The sequence below is a fragment of the Panthera tigris genome, chromosome A2 (assembly GCF_018350195.1).
Source record: "Panthera tigris isolate Pti1 chromosome A2, P.tigris_Pti1_mat1.1, whole genome shotgun sequence".
In the NCBI taxonomy this organism is placed as follows: domain Eukaryota; kingdom Metazoa; phylum Chordata; class Mammalia; order Carnivora; family Felidae; genus Panthera; species Panthera tigris.
Genome location: NC_056661.1, coordinates 89804047 through 89826007, shown reverse-complemented (window position 1 = coordinate 89826007; position 21961 = coordinate 89804047). Strand labels below are relative to the sequence as shown.

The 21961-nt window shown below is 37.9% G+C and overlaps 1 long non-coding RNA gene across 2 annotated transcripts in view; it reads left to right on the top strand.

Annotated features, from left to right (window-relative positions):
- Positions 1 to 2808: 2808 nt before the first annotated feature.
- LOC122236438 overlaps positions 2809 to 21961 on the top strand; it is a 47211-nt gene continuing 28058 nt past the window's right edge. The window contains exons 1-3 of one of the 2 annotated variants that reach the window (XR_006214491.1): positions 2809 to 2917; positions 13624 to 13695; positions 14586 to 14767. This is a non-coding gene — a long non-coding RNA (uncharacterized LOC122236438). The remainder of the gene's footprint in view (positions 2918 to 13623; positions 13696 to 14585; positions 14768 to 21961) is intronic. The other variant, XR_006214492.1, reaches the window with a different exon arrangement.

The following is a 21961-nucleotide window of genomic DNA, read 5'->3' as shown; positions in this document are numbered from 1 at the left end:
CAAGAGTAGAGGCTAAATGAATAGAATCAAGTGAGCAGGCAGGAAGTAAGAAAAAGCAGAAGAAAGTGAGAAAGAAGGCCCAAAGCATCTCTAAATCCATGTACATATAATATTACATGGACATTAAGTATGGAGACATGCAGATGACTGCCAGTTAGGTCTAGCTGGTAAAGAGACAAAGGAGGAAACGGGGATTTAACCAGCCCTTTCAGATGCTAAATCAAGAGAGAAAAATGGTGTGTTCCAAGGGGGTAAAAACTGCCAGACAAAGGCACAAAATTAGGAAAGTGTAATGCATGTTCACAGAACAGTAAACATATTACCTTGTGTCAAGTAGCAAGTTTATGAAGTAAACCATTGGGTATTAAGGCTGCAAGGTCAGGCAGTTGGAGCCAGATGCTGTGTAGAACATAAATACTGAGGGTCCCAGCTTCCTGCCTCCTCTTCCCCACCCCTACTTTATTTATTATTGTTTTCATTTCAAGGATAATTAACATACATGGTTATATTAGTTTCAGGTGTACAATATAATGAGTCAACAATTCTATACGTTATTCAGTGCTCATCGTGATGTGTACCCTTAATCCCCTTGACCTATTTCACCATCCCCCTCCCCACCTCCCCTCTGGCAACCACCAGTTTGTTCTCTACATTTAAGAGGAGGACTGTCTTTTGAATACCTACTAAGGCTGGTGAATGACCTAGATTACTTGTATTACTCCTGTGTTTCTGTTGTGAAAACTAGCTGTTGTATTACCGGAAGCAAATGATAGTGAATGATTTGAAGCATATCTACCTGATGTCAAAGGTCAGCTTTCATGTATCACCTTCACAGAATGAATGACTATATTCACCTGTTGCACATTAAGTTGCTCATCAATAGTAGCAGGGCTGGTATCTGGGTCTCTTTGTCCCATGTCTTGTGTTGAGACTGTTCTCTAAATCATTTTTATTTTGTTCTGTAAATTCAGAGTTTTCTTATATTTAATACAATTCTACCTAGTAGTAATACTTGATGTTATTGGTTTTATTATAAAAATTGCCTATGCTACTTGAGGATGGGGTCTGGGTCTCCTGTTGTCTGTCCTTTGTACCCTTTTCAGGGTTGATCATGGTGTCATGATATTAAACATAAGAAATACATTCAGAACTGAACAAAATGGAAGGATCTTAATTCTAGTCCTTATGTAATTTTAATTTTCAGAATTGAAACAAAATCTGCTCATGCAGCTATCAAATCAGATATTCTCTTTTATAATGAACACCTTTCGAAAATCTTTCATCTATTTATAGGAGAAAGGAAATGGATCATTTTCCATGACAACCTCTCTATTTTTAGTCCACCACCAAGTTCATTGTCTTTTTTGTCTACAGTTCAGTGAAGTTGAGTCGGGGGGAGGTGGGGGGAAGGATAAATAAATCTGCAGGGTTAATTGAAGCACATTATGGGCTCCTTTATTTTAGGTGATTTGTCCAGGATCCAAGCAAATGAATACTTTTAAGGATTTGATAAGCATTGGTACAAGCGTCGAATGCAAATGCTCTCTGATTGCAGTAATTAACTTTGCAGTCAAGAAAGGGAACTCTTGATCTTCCTTCATTACTGAACACAAATGCTCCGAAAAGAATTAACATGAAAGTAGCTTGTGAACAAACATAACATGTGGGGAAGGGGAGGTGCTAGTTAATTTCCCTTTCATTCCACAGATGACCAGCCATTGTGCAGCTCAGCAAACAGTAAGCGCTGTTTTGGAATTAGTGATTTTCCTGAGCAAAACAGCAGAACCTGAAGAATGATCTAACTTTCCTAGCCAAATAAAAAAGCCACTTCTTAAAATCAGATGTTTAAAAATAAGCATACCATCCATTGGCATTTAATACTTTTTATAGAATTCCCTCATTTCATGCATTGTCATTTTTTTTTTCTTTTGGTCTTTAAACAGGAAGGTAAGGCAAAAACTAGTCTCACTTTTGTTTTTCCTTGTGATTTTTGAGGTTGGCACAAAGACAGAATTGTATGGGGAGGGACTGATTGTTAAGGATGAGTTTGTACTTCATTTCTGAGAGAATTCTTTGGTTAGTTGTTGTTTGAGGTAAATCCTGTTCTTATTTACAAAACTGGATGCCTCTAAGTGAGGGGAAATAACTGATGCCAACCCAAATCGGGAATTAACTTGTCTCCTCCACAATCCATATTGGTTTAACAACTTTTATTATCATTCAGTTCTCTTCTATAACTGTTAATGAAAACCTAGGGAATTCAGAGTGTGGAAGTGATTTACGAACTTAATCCAGAGCTACCTACGTGAAACAGTGGTGTTGGAGGGAGAGAGGGAGATGATCTTTCATTTCCGGTGTAATGACTTGAAAATAGGCAGTGCAGTTATTAAACGACATGTTCTTCAAGTTCAAAGCTCAGCTGTGGTTAAAGGACTTAGGGAGGATAGCTTTCACTTCTTGGTCCCGTCAGGTCCAGCATGATATGCTGTAAAGAGTAGATGCTCCAAAATGGCATTTTTATAACACTTTAGCTCTCTTCCCAGGCTGCTGCTGCTGCTGCTTTTTTTTTTTCTGAGACCATCTATCTGCCATCTATGGGGTCATGCCATTGGGGATACGCCAAGATACTTGGCAATGGTTGTGAGGGTTTCAGGAATTCTTAATGCAGTTGCATGTTAACCTCCAGAAGTTTCTGCTGTAACAGCATGCATTAGTTTCTGGTAGTGACCTCTTAGATTCATTGTGATGAAACCCTTGTTTGTAATTAGAATTTAGAATATGGTCATCTCCTTGTTCTAAGAGCTGGCCCTGATGACTTTGATAGCTGTAATCCTGTCGTGTTTCTTTCAACCACCCAGCTTTACTGAGCTATTCTACTGAATCCTAGTCTATACGTCTGTGTTGCTGCAACCTGCAGGTGGACCTCTTTGTATTCCAGTGTTCTTGCTTGAATGCCTAACTTCTGTGTGTATACTGGGGGAGGTTATGGGGGGCAGGAAAGATCAGTGTAAAGTGCGTGGGCTTCACACTGATACATGTTCTAATGCAGCTTCTGCCGCTTACTCATTGTATGTAACTTTCACCTCTTGAAGTCTCAGTTTCCTTAGTTCAAAATGGGTATTAGATATGATGGGTATTAGAGATAATACAGATAAAGTCCCTGGTGCAGGGGCTCACACAGGACATGCTCTCAATGAATGGCAGTGGTCTATCCCTCACATTATCCTTAATCTATGTCCACACCCCTATGATAGCCATTATTAATTGATTACTGGATAGTTCTTTCAAATGACAAAAGCCCCAGCTGTCTGGATTTGCTCATAAACCAGCCTCTGAGGTCTGCCTTTGTTTCTACCATTTTAAAGTGGATCCCTTTAATCTCTAGGACCTAACCAAATACTCCCTCCCCACGTCTAAAGAACAAAACTTTCCATTATCCTAATGCTATCCAAGTATGACATCTACTTTACTACTACTTTCTTTCTTTCTTTTTCTTTCTTTCTTTCTTTCTTTCTTTCTTTCTTTCTTTCTTTCTTTCTTTCTTTCCGCTTACAAAATGAATGATGTGTTAGAAAACAAGTTTTTTGAGAAAATGCTATTTAGTGTCTGTGTATACTTCAATCATTATTTTGAAAAACATGAGTGCTTATTATGTACCAGGCATTATTACAAGGATCTGAAATGCCATGAAGAATAAAATAGGTGCAGCGTCTGGGTGGCTCTGTTGGTTAAGCGTCCAACTTTGGCTCAGGTCATGATCTCGTGGTTCATGAGTTTGAGCCCTGCATGGGGCTCTGTGCTGACAGCTCGGAGCCTGGAGCCTGCTTCAGATTCTGTGTCTCCCTCTCTCTCTGCCCCTTCCCTGCTCATGCTCTGTCTCTCAAACATAAATAAACATTAAAAAAATTTAAAAAAGGATAAAATAAGCAAAAATTCCTTAATATTTTAATAAAGGAGATTGACCATAAATAAATTGTCACATAAAGAAATAGTATTACATGATATCATGGTAAGCTCTATGAAGAAACAATAGAAAGGGTTGGGATAAGAGAGATGTGGCAGGTGTGTGTGTGTGTGTGTGTCCCCAAGCATTGAAGCAGAGACTTGATATGAAGGCTCAAGCCGTGGCTAAATCTCGTGTAGGAGCAGTAGCCAGAGAGAAAAGCGAGAGCAAAGGGTCTGAAGAAAGCATTTTTGAACAGCAGCAGCATCAGTGAGGTCGGCTCAGTCAAAGAGGTAAAGGCCAGATTATGTAGACTTTGCAGTCCATGGGAGAAAATTTGTATGTTGTTCTAAGAAGAAAAGTTTTAAAATAGTCAGGGGTAGAACTTTTGTAAAAACTTAGCACAAGCTTGGAAACAAGGCCAAGGATGGGCCTGTGTGCTTCATTGCTATATGGCAGTCAATAGACTCTTTCACGGATTCCTGCATTCCCTAGGGAAGCCGGACTTTGACCTTCTCTTGCTTTTGTTTACGGTCCAGATTCCATGAAATCGTGTGCTAACTTGTAGATTTTTGTTTTTTTACATATGGAAATGATTTCTGATTGGTAGAAAAGATAACTCTAGAGGTTACATTTACATTGCTTGTAGGACATGAACCGGTTTGTCTCCAAATCAGCAAACTGATTTCAGCATGCCTTTCCCATCCATATACCACATTTCTCTAATTACCCTCGAACCAGCTGCAGAATCCTCCTGGTCCTGTCATTAATTGGTTAAAATCTTTGATGTGTGCCTATTCTACATTTATTTTGAGAACTTTGAGTTTAGCTTTTTGAAAATTACATACTGTAATGTGCTAATAAAGCTCACTTGGGCTGTTGAGTGGAGGCAGTGAAGGTTTGGGAGGAAAGCTGTCCTCAGTGGAAGCAGGAAGACCAGTAAGGAGGGTGGTGCACAGGAATGGTCATGGTGGCCCGGGTAGGGTGTAGTGGTAGAAATGGTGGGAGAATGGATTGGGTTTTACATTTGATTTGAGAGTAGAGACAAGACAGGCTGACAAATGGATATGAGCTTGGAGAAAGAGAGAGGAATCTAGGATTTTCTTTTGGGTGACTGCAAAATGGTGGTAGAGAAAGAATAGAATTTTTGGAGAAAATGAAGAAATCCATTTTGGGTGTGTTAATTGGAAACAATCTGTATGCCTTTGGCAAATTTCCTTATGGCGATGATGTCAGTGCCTATATAGTTTTTTGTAATAATCAGGCAAATCTTAGTTTTAAACAAATGTTCATAATTGTCTTGATGTTCTTTATACATAGATATAAACACATAGATTCTATCCATTTACTGTTTAAATGTGTATGCGTCTACACATATAACATATGCATACACGTAAACACAATATTTGGTGTAATTTCCCGTGGAATTGATTATAATATTCCCATTCTCCTAACATATAAAGTACAGGTTCAAGCGTTAGCGAGGTCAAGTTACCCCATGAACTGAAACCCCTTCTGGCTTTAAGAACCTCTTATCCTGTAATGTTACAACTGATTACTCAGCTGACAAAAAAAATTGCTTTAAAAAGAAAATGCCAATTCCTTAATCTTACTGAGCCTTATTTGCTTTATGAGAAAAAAATTTGTCTTATCTGTTTCAGTATTTGTACATATTTATCTAATAAGACAAACAATAGTGTTGACACCAAAACCACTAAAGATGTGCAGGTTATTATGTACTACTATTTGGGGATAACTTTGCTGAAAGTCACTGTTTTTGAGCCTCTCAAAAACGTTCTCAAAAAGGTTTTTGAAGCTGACCCTGACTTCTCTTTTTAAATTGCAGCCTCCTTCCACATGCCCTAGCAGTGCTGATTCCTTTCCTTGGGCTTGATTTTTCTCTTGCCATGACACTTAAACCTTATTTTAATTTCCTGCTCTTTTCAGGTACTATATTTATTATTTATGTTCCCCCACAGTAATGCAAGCTGAGTGTAGGGATTTTGTCTCTTTCATTTGCGGAAGTATGCTATTTCCTCCAGCACATAGCAAATGCTCAATAATTTGATGCCTACACGAATGAATGAAAGAGTCTTTCTGCAATCAGGAGAAGGCTTCTCACTGTCAGGGCAGAGCCGTAGGCGGGGCTCGAACTCACAAACCCTGAGATCATGACCTGAGCCAAAATCAAGAGTTGGACACTTAAATGACTGAGCCACCCAGGCACCCCTGTACTTGAATCTTGAACATGTGATTTAACAACTGTTTTTCTCTATCACTGTCTGTAAAATGGGATTGATAATAATAATACCTACCTCATGGAGTAAAGAATTAAGCAAAGCAATATATGAAAGACTGTAGAATAGTGTTCTGACACATAGTAAATACTCAATTCATATAATAATAATAATTTTGTTTATTAGTAGCTTATTGTAGCAGAGGATATAAATAACCACTATCTAAATCCATGAAAATTACACATTAAGAAATTTGGTAAAATGGATATAAAAACAAACAACTCACATAATAAACACCAGCATGAAACACTATTGAAAATATACACAATCCAGAAAAAAAATGACAGAAATTTCTCTAGTTAAGAAAAGGAACTTACTTATTCGAATGGTTTTTGAGTTACCTTTTTACTTTCTTCCCTGCCTCTAGCTGATCAATTTTTGACAGTTGAGGATTTTGGAAAGAATTTGTCATCTTTTTGAAGTTCATTTCTTTCCCACCTTTTGTTTCAGAGCTCTCAGATGGGAGAGGAAGTGAAAATGCTAAAATTCTTGAAGTTGTAAGGACAAGAAAGGATAGTAATCATCTAACAATATGGAAATAATGCAGATGAGAATCATGTTGAACAGAAATTGCCTCCCTCGGGAGGTTTTATCTTTATAACAACTTCAGAATCCTACAATTTTTCTAGGAGGCAGTTTCCCCCTTTTGTCCGTAAGAAATGAAGAAATCTCCTATCCACACATATGCTGTTATGGAAATAAAGTAGGCATTTACAAAATGCAGTTCTTTGAATTTGCGTATACTTTCCACATCCTTTATACATTGGAATAAAAATGGTTCATAAATATTAGGTTTATTCTCTTGGCCTTGTTTTCATCCTTTTCCTTAATGTTTAATACCTTCTCTAGAGTAAAGATGGAGTCTGTTCCTGGAAGAGTTTAAGCATCCTTTCCTTGTTATTTAAAAATTTGAGATATCCAACCAAAGCAGCCTGTGTTTCATGTCAGGGCAAATCCTACATTTAAGGGAAGAAATGGGTCATCTTTGGAAATCCCCAGAATGATTTCTCATCTTAGACAAGCAAATTGAAGTCTTTACGCTTCTCTCACAAGCCTCCTTACACTTTTTTTTTTTTTTTTTAAATTTATTGTCAAGTTAGCTAACACACAGTGTAGTCTTGGCTTCAGGAGTAGATTCCCGTGATCGATCACTTACATATAACACCCAGTGCTCATCCCAACAAGTGCTCTCCTTAATGCTCGAGCCTCCTCATTCTTAAATTCGATATTTATCAGTAAAACTTTAAATTTACCATGCCCAACATATGGCTCTCACTTGCCACTCTGCCAAGTGGTCCTTTGCCTTCCTTCCCCCACCTCTAGCCTTTTCAATCCCAGAAAATGGTACCACATGCTACTTGGATGTTCAAGGCAGGACATACATGGGTTCATCCTGGTTTGCTCCCTTTCCCTCACTCCCCATTTGCAATCTATCCATGAGGCAGGCTGAGCACACCCATGAGAGGTAGATTTTGAATCTGTCTACTGTTCTCAATTTTGGTGGTGGTAACTCACTCGAGTTCACTCCTCCCACTTATTAGGAGGGGTGCTCTGGTCCAACAGGGCTCTTTCAGCTCCTTGTCACTTTGATTCCTTTCCAGACTGAGTGATGTCTGACCCCTTTGTCATGAGTGCTTGCTACTCTTCCTATTTATGTGTCAGCACCTCAGTGGTGGCCCCCGTGACCCATCTATGGTCAACAGGTCCGTTGTTTATTGTTGTTAGTTTCTGTCCCAGAAACTTGATTTTATGTTCTTGGTACTTCGATTATTTACTTTTTAAATGTATTTTTATTTTTTAAAAAATGTTTATTTTGAAAGAGAGCACGCACGAGTTGGGGAGGGGCAGAGAGAGAGAGGGAGGGAAAGAATTCCAAACAGGCTCGAATTCTCATGTGGATCTCAAACCCACGAACAGTGAGATCGTGACCTGAGCCGAAATCAAGAGTAGGACACTTAACCTACTGAGCCACCCAGGTGCCCCATAATTTATTTTTATTTTATTTAGTTGACTAACAAATCCTTTCTGGTTCAACATTTTATCCCCAGCACTCAGCTCAGTCCCAGAAAGTAGAAGATACTTAGTAGATAATTGTTGAATGAGTGGATGATGAATTAACGAGATAAAGTCTGTTAGATACTTAAATTTCTTTTAACTTATAAACAGAAAATGAGGGATTTTATTTTATTTTTTAAAAAAAGCCAGGGCGCCTGGGTAGCTCAGTCGGTTGAGTGACCGGCTTCAGCTCAGGTCATGATCTCATGGTTTCTGAGTTCGAGCCCCTCCCTCATCTGGCTCTGTGCTGACAGCTCAGAGCCTGGAACCTGCTTCTGATTCTGTGTCTCCCTCTCTCTGCCCCTCCCCCACTCATTCTCTGTCTCTCTCTGTCTCAGAAATAAATAAACATTAAAAAAAAAAAAAAAAAAAAGCCAAATAGGCCAACGAGAGAAAAAAGCTAAAGCTAAATAAGCTTAACCTTCAAATTTCCTCACTTCTATTGTGGAGCCCAGTCCATTAGGAGACCTTCATAGATGAATTCTCAGAGTTCTTGTTTTTTTTTAAATCAGAATCTTTGTTTTATTTCCAGAAATACCTTGTAGCTATTCACTGAATTTCTGGCCAGTATCTTATATCTTCTTCAAATTCTATTTGTATAGTACCACGTTTGTCAGAAAAATTTTCTCTAGATAACTGCAAAATATTAACACTATGCTACCCCAGCAAAGCCACTTTTGTCCCAAACTTTCCAAGTTACGCAGCAAGGAACTGTATTCTTCAGGAAAAAAAAGAAATACCTTACTCCCTTTTCCATTATAAATTTATCCTTAGGTTCTTAAAATTTGTGGTCAATTTCTCTGCTACATTTCATTAGTGTGTTCAATCTTACAATAGTAGAGCATTTCTCGGGAATGGAACTAATTTTCTAATAAATGAATTACCTGTTTTATTACCCCCTCCTCTTTTATTTAATCTAAGAAGATTAATAGTTTATGGAAACTTTCCAGGAGGTGTAGCTAAAATGTACTCCAGTATACTCAGGGATGAGGATAATAGATATGACTCAGAATTATTTCCTAAGAATTCATGGTTTGGGGTAAGTACATAAACAGAGTTTATTGATCAAGACTCTATCTTGGGACACCAGAGCCCTGGAAAGATTGACTTGGACCTTTGTTTTTATTCCTTAACACTCTGAACATAGAAGACAGAATCCTTATCTTAAATTTAAAAAACTGTATTTTTTCCCAGTTTTATTGAGAAAAAACTATCTTTTTTTTTAAAGTTACAGGGGCGCCTGGGTGGCTCAGTCGGTTAAGCGTCCAACTTCGGCTCAGGTCATGATCTCGCGGTCCGTGAGTTCGAGCCCCGCGTTGGGCTCTGTGCTGACAGCTCAGAGCCTGGAGCCTGTTTCAGATTCTGTGTCTCCCTCTCTCTCTGACCCTCCCCCATTCATGCTCTGTCTCTCTCTATCTCAAAAATAAATAAATAAACGTTAAAAAAAAATTTTTAAAGTTACAACATACATATATTAAAGAGTACTCAATAGTTGTTGAGTGTAATGTTGCATAAGCCAAAGTAGGTCAAGTTAGCTGCTAATGTTATTCTAAGCTTCTATATGTTTACTTAATTTGTTGTATGCTTATTTTATTAGTTACTGAAATAAGTGGATCTCTCTGTGACTGTGGATTTGTATTATTATATTAGTTCTGTCAACTTTTGCCTTATATAGTTGAAATGTATGCCATTAGGTATTCACAAATTTATGATTTTATAACTTCCTATGAACTTGACTCTTACTACTTCGAAATACACATCGTGATATCTTAGAATTCTACTTAAGATCTACTTTGTGCAGTAATAATATAGCCATGTAATTTTTGGGTTATAATTTACATGGTAGATCTATTTTCATCATTTTACTTTCAAACTCTGTGTCCATACATTTAAAGTGTTTCTTTTGTAAATAGAATATGCCTGCATTTGTTTTTTACTTAACGTGGTAAATTTTGTGTTTCGATTGGAGAGCGGAGTTCATTTACATTGGATATGATCACCAATTTATCTGTTCTAAGTGTGCCATTTTGCTGTCCACGCTGCTTATCCTATTATTTATTCTTTATTCCTCCTTTTTTTTGGCTTCCTTTGTGTTCATCAATTCTTCATTGATTATTATTATTACTCCCTTTTAAAATTCCTTTAAGATTTTAATCTTTACATTCTTTTCTTACTCTTTTAATGGTTCTGTTATTGATGACAATATACTGTACTGCTTCCTGAATATGTAAAACACAGCCTTTTAATTCCATTTATTTAATTCCATTTCTCTCCTTCGACCTTTTGTGCTAATTTTGCCACATACTTAATTTATATGAACTTTTACATATTTTTTCCTATGGATTTATATTCCATAAGACGACATAAATTTCTCTTTGAAGTCAACGTTCATTTTCCTTTACCCATCAACACATCTTGGCTTTTATACTTTTTCCTGAAGTCTGTGGTTCCATTCCATCATTTTCCTTCAGCCTGAAGAAGTCCCTTTAGCATTTTTTCTGGACCAGGTTTGTTTGCAAATAAACCTCTCAGCTTTCATTAAAAAAAAAAATCTTCATTTGGTCTAATTTTTTTGGAAAAAAAATGAGAGGTACAGAATTCTAGGTTAGCACTATTTTTTCTTTCAGCACTTTAAATATATCACTCCATGTCTTCATGTTTCCACATTTTTCCACGTGTCTTCATATTTCCACACTTTTCCACATGTGTCTTCATGTTTCCACGTTTTTCCACGTGTCTTCATGTTTCCACGTTTTTCCACATGTGTCTTCATGTTTCCATGTTTTTCCATGTGTCTTCATGTTTCCACGTTTTTCCACGTGTCTTCATGTTTCCACGTTTTTCCACATGTGTCTTCATGTTTCCATGTTTTTCCATGTGTCTTCATGTTTCCACGTTTTTCCACATGTCTTCATGTTCCCACGTTTTTCCACGTGTGTCTTTATGTTTCCACGTTTTTCCACATGTGTCTTCATGTTTCCACATTTTTCCTTGGGAGACAGTGGCAAATCTTAGTTTTCGTTTTCGTTTTTTTTTTTTTTTTTTTTTTTTTTCTGGAAATAATATGTACTCCTGTTCTACTCGAGGTACCTCTTAAATTTTCTCTTTTTTGGTTTTTACTAGTGTTACTATAATTTTCCTAAGTGTGGCCTTATTCATATTCGCCCTACTTAGTGGTTATAGTTTTTCTTTTTTTTTTTTTTTTTTTTGAGTCTTAAATAAATGAAATTAGACATTTTCCATTAATTAGGGAAAATTCTGGGCCAGGGGTGCCTGGGTGGTTCAGTCAGTTAACCATCTGACTCTGGATTTCGACTCGGCTCATGATCTCATGGTTTGTGAGATCTAGCCCCATGCTGGGCTTGACACTGATGGTGCAGAGTCTGCTTGGGATTCTCTCTCTTTGCCATCTCTCTCTTTCTCCCTCTCAAAATAAATAAACTTAAAAAAAATTGTTCTTTTATTCTGCCTCTTATCCTTCAAGTACTCCGACTGCATGTATGTTAGACCTCTTCATTGAATCCCGTATTTCCCGCAAGTTTCTCCCCCTGTATTTTCTATCCTTTGTCTTTTATAGGTATCACTTTTTCTTGTCATGTAGTTCACTAAAGTATCTGCTATGCTATTTCTAATCTGTTATCGAACACATCTACTGAATTCTTAGTTTCAGTGTTTACATTTTCAGCTGTTATTTTAAAAGCACAGTCAGAAAACTACTATCTGAAACACCTGAATGTCTGTTCCTACGCCTTGTCTTTCTTTTGGTTTCTGGTGACTTTGTTCTGTTCTTTGCAAGCCTTGAAATTTTTTTAATGTTTATTTATTTACGTAGGGAGCACGCAAGCAGGGGAGGGGCAGAGAGAGGGAGAGACAGAAATTCAAGCAGGCTCCGCACTGTTAGCGCAGAGCCCTGTGCAGGGCTTGATCTCAGGAGCCATGAGGTCATGACTTGAGCTGAAATCAAGAGTTGGATGCTGAGATGACTAAGCCTCCCAGGCTCCCCAAGCCTTGTATGTGTTGAACGAATGCTGAACATGATAGACAACAGTTAAGTATCACACCTTCTTCTGCCAGTCAGATATGGTGGCAGCGAGTTACGCTGATTTATTAGACAGTTGCTTTCTTAGGGTTAGACTATATCTTATTTGTCTTTACTCTCAGGTGAGATTTTAAGGGCTCTCAACGAAAAGCTTGTAGGGGCTCTAACTGTAGGGGCTTGAACACACTAACTGCTCTAACTTGTAGGGGCTTGAACATACTAATTTCTGTTTTTTCATCATGAGACGTCTCCAAAACACCTGCTCTACTCTCTAGCCCCCAACTGTTGCTTTGTGTTGTGTTTCTTGGAGTTACTTCCTGTGTACAACTTAAGAAATAACTTAAAGCCATATTTTGCCGCTCCTTCTGCTGGGCTCTGTTGTTTCTTAGATTTTGCCCCTTAACTTCCAGCTTCTCAGACAGCCCCGACTGGCCTCTGTCTGACATTTGCCTCTCCAGTGAGGCAAGGCCCCTTCTTCCTGATTGAAAAATTCTATTCTCCCCTGCCAACGCAAACTGGAGAGAGTCTATAGAGAAAACCACCCACCTGAAGTACTATTCTTCCAAGAAGGGTAGTATCTCCTCATTATGTTGCTCGTGTTAGTTAATCCTGAGGGACCTCAAACAGCTTTTTAAAATAGTTTGTCCAGAATTTTAATGGTTTATAGTGTGAGGTTGGTCTGACATACCTGTCTTGATTACTATTGAAACTGAGAGTTATTATTTTTTAAGCTATCCTTTAAGCATTCATTATTTGCCAGGTATGGTGCTGAGGGATTTAATTGTATTATCTCATTTAATCCTCACAACAGTCTTTGAAGTAGTTATTCTCACTTTTATAGACAAAGGAATCGAGTCTTAGGAAGGATAATTAACTAGCCCAGATCACATAGTAAGCTGTAAATCTCCATCTGTCTCATAGAAATGGGGTGGGGGGAGGAGAGGGAGTGGTAGGAGAAGAGAGGGAGGGGGAAGAATGATCAGGGCTGGTTTCAGGCCCTTACAAAGAACACAGAACTTGTTTTACTGTTTTTCTGACTGATGATACCTTATCCCCATAGACTTACCTTACTTCTGGTTAGAAAGTGTCCTCTATAATTTTTACTGGTAATAGGAAAAAATAATAAGAAAACAAGAAAAACATGTTTATTATATTCTCAAAACTTTATGTAAAAATATTTTTGAGGAAACAGTATATGTCATCCCAACTGCCTTTGCTGCTTTAATTGGTACGTGAAAAAATCTTAAGGTAATTCAATAAACCTTAAGGCATTTTCTCTTTTGTTTTAGGCAGTTCGTTAATTGAGGCTAGAAGACCTACTGCAAGCAGAAGCAAATTGAGATGTTTTAAATAACGAGAAGGTGAATATAGGTCTAACTTTGAATATGAAAGAAAACATTAAATACCCAAGTCTAAATAGATGTATAGGAAACATCTGAATAGATGTATAGCACGCATCTATTGTATGCTTCCTTTGTGCCAGGCACTGCAGGCATTTGACTCATTGAATCCTCTTATCACCTCTCAGATCCAGGTTGTCTTGTTATTGCCACTTCACAGATGAGGAAACTGAGGCATGGGAGGGCTGATAAATTGCCCAATGTCACAAAACTACAAAGTGGAAGAGGTTGGACTTAAAACCAGTCTGGCTTCTTAACTCTATTTTACAGAAATACAAATATTCAGTGAAATCTCAATTAACTTGCCTTCCTGATGAATAGGATATTATTAATAATTGATTTCTCTGATTAGGTTAAATGATATCACCATATTTTCTATTTTAATACTAGTTAGAAACGTTTCTAAAAGAAACGAATCCACTTCATAATGTATTTGTGAGATATTTCTAAGGAGAAAGTGGTAGCTGGAGGCAAATTTTCTAAAAACTTTAAAATTTAGAGGAAAAAGTGAAATTATTGATGTGGAGGGACACTAGCTATCTAGGTTCTGAACATTTGAGGAATTAGAAACATTTCAGAAAGATATCATTAGAAACATGGGCTGGTGGCCACGTGGTCATTCATTAATTCATCTCTTCATTCATTCCGCAAGCATTTGTTTATTACATGCTGTGCATTGAAAGAAAACTAACCGGTATTGAATATTTACTATGTGCCTTGTAATTTACTAGGTGGTTTTAGAGACATTATCACACTTACTACTCAAAATAGCCTTCTGTGGAGTATATTATTGCCATGTTCACTTGAGGAAACTGTGGCTTAGTGGGCATTAATAATTTGTGCATTGCCAGGAAGCAGATGTCCGTGTAAATGCCAGAGATGGGCCTTGAGCCCAGGACTTGGATGACTCTAAGAACCAGGCTATAATGTTGTGGGGTGCTGGTCCTGCCATTGCGGAAGGGGGATAGCAGTCTTACGGAGGGGCAAGACAGAGTTTGGGACCACAAAGAGCTTTACGATTTGGTAAGATGAGGTAAGAAAACAACAAATGGAAATCTAACAGTAAAAAGAATGTGGCACATAATCAGGAGATGACAGGTCTCCGAGGGAGGGAGAGATTACTTCCAGTTGTGCTAATGAAAGAAAATTTGGGGGGAAAAAGTGGTTAAGTAAAGATCTGAAGGATACCATTGAAGCTATAAATCATAATCATGTCTTCATACAACAGCCACTGCAGTATCGCTTGTGTGTTTGAGATGGAAGTGATGGTTCTCTCCTCTGAGCTCTGGTGCACTTATCTGAACCTTTTTTTTTTTTTTTTTATTAAAGGTACCTGTCACTTTCTATCTTGTGAAATCATGATTAAATATGCACATGCTTTTTTTAATGGCCTCCGTCAAGGCAGAGACTTATTCCTCAGGTGGATCCCCACAGTGTTTGGCACGATGCCTGTGACATAGCAGGTACTTTTGAAACCCCCCTCTCCCTTGGTGTCAGTGACATGCTGTCCTGTCTGTCTTCCCATCTCTTTTGACTCTCCTCAGGCTCCTTAAGTGACAAGGTCATGTCCTCACTGCTCATTCTCCTGGCACCTACCTCCCACGCGCAACCTGTTGAAGGACTTAATACAATCTCACAATTTCAGGGACAGCTCCTGTGCCTTCCAAATCAATAGATATCTCTTCCAAGCTCTTGATTGGCTTGTACAACTGCCTGGCATATGTCTCCCATCTATGCATCCCTCAGGCTCTCTAATGTCAACATCTCTCACATTGAACTCTTCCTTTGCCCCATAGCTCTAACTTTTCCTCTATGTTCTACTCCAGTGAATGTTAGGAACATCTGCTTGATCATGAAGGTCCTTCATAGCTGACGAGATACAGGTTTAATCTCCTGTTCCCATAAATCTTCATGGTCACTGTCTGAGTTCAAACACCATCATTTCTCGTCTAGATTGCTTAAAGAGTCTCCCCGACATCAGACTTGCTCTCTTGTGATCCATTTTTCCAAATTGCTCCCTGGAATGATTTTTGAAGTGCAAATCTGAAAATGCCATCCTTGAATATCTTGACTTTTCAGTGACTTTACGATGAAGAATTAAACCCCTCAGCACAGCAAATAGGGACAAACTTTTTCTTCACTTTATCCCTTGCTTGACTCTGCTTCAGACCACAGTCCTGTCCACATTGAATTGTGCTTCTCTGCTCTTTGGTACGCTAGTACCATTCCTCCTGGAATATTCACTTATCCTTTTTCTTTGGCCAGCCCAGCCTTCAAATACAATCTTGATAACCACATCCTTCGAGAAGCCTTCATGACATTTCCTACAATTTTGATGAGTTGTCCCTAGTATTTGCTGGGCTAGCACTCGAGGCTTGTCTCAGTTCTTATCACACTGGAGCCTAATTCTTTACTTAACTATTCTGTTTTTCCTCACTGTCCATGAGTATGTTCAGAGAAGGAACCTTATTTTCTATCTTTATACCATAATGACCAGCTCATTCTCTGGCACATGGCAGAGTTCAATAATAGTTGCTGAATGAATGGATAAAGAATGTTTGACGAACGAGTAAAAATAGAGTCTGAGAACAAAGAATTCACTTCTTTTAATGTGGAAATTGAACTTGGTTCAGTTTTGGGGCATGCTGCGTGATTTTCCACTTCATGGCAATATGCTTTCAATTTCCACACTATGCTACTAGAATTCTCCCAGAACAAAAAGTAATGCACGTGGGGGTGCCTGGGTGGCTCAGTCGGTTAAGCATCTGACTTCTGCTCAGGTCATGATCTCAAGGTTCATGGGTTCGAGCCCCGCGTCGGGCTCTGTGCTGACAGCTGGGAGCCTGGAGCCTGCTTTGGATTCTGTGTCTCCCTCTCTCTCTGCCCCTCCCCTGCTCAAGCTCTGTCTCTCCCTCTCTCTCAAAAATAAATAAACATAAAAAAAATTAAAAAAAAAAGTAATGCACGAGTAAACTAAAACACAATGCAGAAACCAAGGATAAGTAGATCTTCCCTTAAGGATGCGCTAACCTGGATCCACTAGTCCTTACTTTCTTTGTAATTTTTTTTATCTTATTAAACTTGCAACCCTTGCAAACTGTGGATTATTTAATATTGTGATGGCATTCACATAAAATACAAAGGCTATGATTATGACCTGCATTAAATTTTAGTTTTTTGTTTTTTTTTGTGTGTGACACCAGATACTAACATATATGAGATATCTATAGATATATAGATAATGAGATATATGTCTATTTGTGAAAATGTAGCAGAACTAAATATAATGCATATATAGATAAACGCTTCTCTGTCTTTCTGTGTACCTGTTTGTGTTACACTCTGCTGTGAAAATGCACTAGTCAAATGTTAGAATTGCTTAACTTCTCAGTGTGGTTATTGAAAAATTTTTATTTATATTTTTTTCAAAGACACTGGTCTCCCCCATAAGAATTAATGAATCGGGGGGCGCCTGGGTGGCTCAGTCAGTTAAGCGGCCGACTTTGGCTCAGGTCATCTCTCAATCCGTGAGTTCAAGCCCCGCGTCGGGCTCTGTGCTGACACCTCAGAGCCTGGAGCCTGTTTCAGATTCTGTGTCTCCCTCTCTCTGACCCTCCCCCATTCATGCTCAGTCTCTCTCTGTCTCAAAAATAAATAAACGTTAAAAAAAAAATAAAAAAAAAAAGAATTTATGAATCGGCCACTGAAACTATAAGCCTGTTGGTGTGCAGGGCAAACTTGAGGCTCTATCACTGATCTGCATAACTTGGTTTGTTAGTACCCATGATTCTTCACTTCTGACACAGGGATGTGAACGTTACACAACACCCACTCATCTTAAGAACTTTTTTTCTCAGGAATACAACCTAAGTTTATGCTTCTAAAGGGGTTGTTTAAGTCTTTGAAATGGAGGGCTAGTTCTAGATTTGTCAGGGTTCCTATGCTTGTTGAAATCAGGGAGATAAAATATGGGAGTATGAAGACAAGCTAGGGTTCAAACCAAGAAAACCGAGGTAAGATGATACCCCAGTATTCAAATATGTACCATGGAATTGATAATATTTCTTCAGGCAGTTAGGTGCCGTACCTTTGCTCTATTCATGCTTGCCAGCTGCTGTTGGCATGAATTCCCTACCCCAGTCTACGCCCTGGCCACAAAACCTTCCCTAGATTAAAAATGGAGCCATTGATAAATAATGTAGCCATATTAAAAAAAAAAAAAAGAGAGAGCTCATATTCATTCCTAATTGATGCTAGGATACATTAATGTTTTATTCTTTCTCTTTAATTCTATTAATGTGACATGATATAGAAAATATCCAGAGAAAAAGGAAATGCAAATGATATATAGTATCTTTTAATCTTGGAAACTGATGGGGGTATTAGAATTAATCCCAATGGCTCAATGCTCTGGGCCAATGTGGAGATTCCCTTGATAGAATGAATTGTGGGTCCCTTAACTTCTGTTAAAAGGCCTTCTACAATGGGGAGCTTGCTCTGTCAATTTTGTTACAGCTTTAATCATTGGAAGATGCTGTGAGGAAAAATCAGCCTCCTTACAGTGTGGGTGCATTGTTCTAGCTCTACAAATGCTCTGATGATTGTGCTGTCTAAAGATATAGTTGAATATGGAGGCTGTGTTGTGGATTGGGCAGGACAGGAGGAAGAGACCTCCTAGGTAGAGAGAAGAGGGTGTCTTGTTTCTCTTGATGTGGCCTCCCAAGGAAAATGGCACATTGGTGCCCACTACATAAAGGCCAGAATTCAGGGATTCTGGGGGGGTCTGAAGAGCGAAACCTTTAAAACTGTGTTTGTCCTTGGTGGCTAAACAATAGCTAATTCCTGAGAGCGGGTGGAATAGGCGGCGACTGGGAGCTTTAAGAACAGGCCGGCTATGTGAACCCACAACTTTGGGCTTCTTATTTACACAGTTTTTGGACTCTCTGTGATTATTCTTTCTCTGCAATCATTTAGTATTTAATAAGGTCTTACTGAAAGCTTCAGTCTGTCTAAATTACACCATAGGGTACTAACGGAAAAGGATTTTGTTGAACATTGTGTATTGAAGTGGATGTATTCATTTTGCAAGAGACCAGCCCGAGCCTACATATTGGAGGCAGCTGGAAATAAGTAGTAAAGAACTTGTAGAGGAAGGGGAAACTCAGGCAGATGGAGGCAGACTGCTCTGTTAGTTGTCTCCCCATCCATAAGTTTACGAACTTTTAGAACTAAATCTTGGAGGTTTGTGTTTTATATTATTAAAGTAGCCCATACTGTCCCAAGATTGTTCTTTACAACATTGCCATTGTAGTGTTTGTTAATACTAATTCATCCTTCTGAAGATAATCTGAAAAAAGCTAATGAATTGCAAATACACATGATCAGTCTTAAAATGTGTTATGTGAGATGATATTTCTCCTAAATCCTGTCTTCCAAAATGACCATGGTCTCGGCAGCAGTCCTCATGCTCTGTGGTTCCTATGTGCTCTGTCATCATGATTATTCATTTCGAAAACCTCATATGCTTTTTAAAATGTAGCATGCAGAACTGTTCAAAGTGCTAGCAGAGCAGTGGGGCACCGCAGGGGACAGTGACCCAACTGCCTTTCTCATTCTACATACTCAATTTCCCTTAGTGAAACCCATTTTTGGAAAAATTCTGATTGAACAAGATATTGTGATCATCTTACCCTGTGAGCAAAGAGAAAGAAGGCAAAGTTTATATGGAATATATTTTGTTTGAAATGGATGGCTCTGAGTAAATAAATTTGAGATAAATTTGTCTGTACCAGTTAGCCTGATCTAGCTACCAAAATAGTTTGATTCCTATTTTTAGGAACCTTTGTCTTGCTTAGCAACATAAGTCAGTTGAATAGTTGGAAATGAGCTTCTCTGGGCAGGTTTTGGGAGTAAAGAGCTAATCGAGTAGGAGCCATGGGAAAGACAACTCAGGGAGGTTCAAGGGGATGAGTGTGAGAAGAAAGAAGAAGGGAGGGGCATGAACGCAGACAGGGGAACTGAAGGGAAAACCATTACTTCCTTCTATTTTCTTCCTAGTCTGCTGTAAACAGCAGGTAGAAATACCTTTCTTCTTTTAAAAAATACAGGCTGTTCAGTGTGTCAAATAGTATAACTGGGTCATACTTTGACTCTATTGAACTTGGAGAAATCTAAACGTCTTAGGCCTTTTTCATGGGAAATGCTAGCAAGGAAGTTCTTTTATCCTGTATTTTTTAAACCTAGTTTTTTGGAAAGGCACAGTTCTGTATATAGAATCAAAATACCGAGGTATATGTGTGTATATACCATTAGCTTTGTCACATCATAACATCTCACAGTCGTTTAGAATCCAAATTAATTTATGGAAACATATTTCCTTCCATAAATTGATAACATCTATAGCTCTTACATGCCTGTCATCTATGTATTTATCATCCTGATCCTATAAAATGGTCAGTTAAGAAATTAGAGTACCATGGCAAATCACTACATAGAGTGAGTGAATCAAGGGTTATATGATATATTAATCAACATGAAGTGGGCCATTTATCCAGCTATTAAAATGAACTTGTAGCCTATTATTCTCTGGTCTACATCAATCCATCTTGCCTACAGTGATAAAACACTTCCAAATGCCATATAAAATAATAATTAAAAAAAACCCTCATTGCTTATCATGGAATTTCAGAATTAGGAGTTTAGGAATCATGTACCATATTCTCACCTTGAAGAAAATACTGATCTACTAACTACACTTAGCTACTTTAGCCTGACGCTGCAAATAATCTGACTTGCGAGACCCATATCACCTTCCAAGGCATCAGAATCTTCTTAAAAATCTGTTCCAGAAACTATGTCGGCATTAGTACAGGCAGTTTTCACAACATCTCTCTTTATATCTTTGTTGGAAAAGTGCATACATATTTGTCCATTTCCAGATTTTTCTGTTATGATTTCTCAGAGATGATGTCTGAGGTGTCATGATTATATCTGGAAATTCCTTCTGGACTCTAAAATTCCTTGACCTTGGGGATGTGAGATCTTTTAACCTAGGTATGTGCTTCCTTACAATATTCTCAGCCATTCTGGAATCCCCCTTAGCCATGTGCTGTCCTTCCAGTGGAATGATTTGCTTTCACAGAGAAAGAGAGCAATGTTAGCATGACCCTCTTTGCTTGGAGGAAAGGGTATAACCTATTCTTTTCTTGGTTTAAACATAACTTTTAAAATTCTTTTCATCTTCCTTAACATGATTCATAAGCTTGAATTAATGCTTGGGCATCGCTGGCACTGTTCTAAAGGTTCGTACTATTCTTTTATATTCCATTTGTAGTGGGGTGCTCCTCTTTTCCACCTCTTGTCCATGACCTTTAAAATGTTTTTTTTTTCTTTTCTGTTTACAAAAAGAATCTTTAGTGAAGAAAATTGGAAAACCAGAGACGAGTGTAAAGACTAAAATAAAAAATGAAAATTAACTAAAATGCCACCACTTAGAAATAATAATTATTCATATTTTAACATATATGATTTTTATGCATATGTTTTTAGTTGAGGTCATATTCATGTTCATATTTCTATACTGCTTTCTTATTTATAAGATTTTTTTCCCTAGCATACAATATGTATATACAACATAGTTTTAATTGTTTCAAAACATTTTATTATAAACATTAGAATTCACTTACTAGCCTCCTTTTTGGGAAATAGAGGATCTCATAATACTTGGCTCTTAAAAGCAAAATTGTGATGAATATTTTTTATGTTATGAAAATCTCACCATATTTTTCCCTATCCAACAACAATTTGATGATTTTTATTTTTTATTACATGATTGTTTAGAATTGTACAGTCATAGTTTAATTTTAGGGTCTTGTCCTTTGTCAGGCTTTTTTTTTTCCACCTAAAAGAAAGTCTGCTATTTCTCTGAAGTTTCAGAAATATTCTTTCCTAGATTAGAATTTATTTATTTGGCCAGATGACATGTTTCCCTTTTCCAAAGTCACCATCAATTCCCCAGTCAGTTCTTCCTTCTGAGCCAGACATAAAATTACAGAATACCCCTGTTTTCAGATAAATAGATTTTTTTTCTGTGATCTTCTAAGAAAGCAAATTAATGGCAGAGTCACATGTGTTCTTCAGGTTTGGTGAAAATCATGCTTGACCTCAGTAGGAGGACAATGGGGCAAGAGAGAAATCTGGAACTAGAGAGCATGGCTTGGTCAGGTGA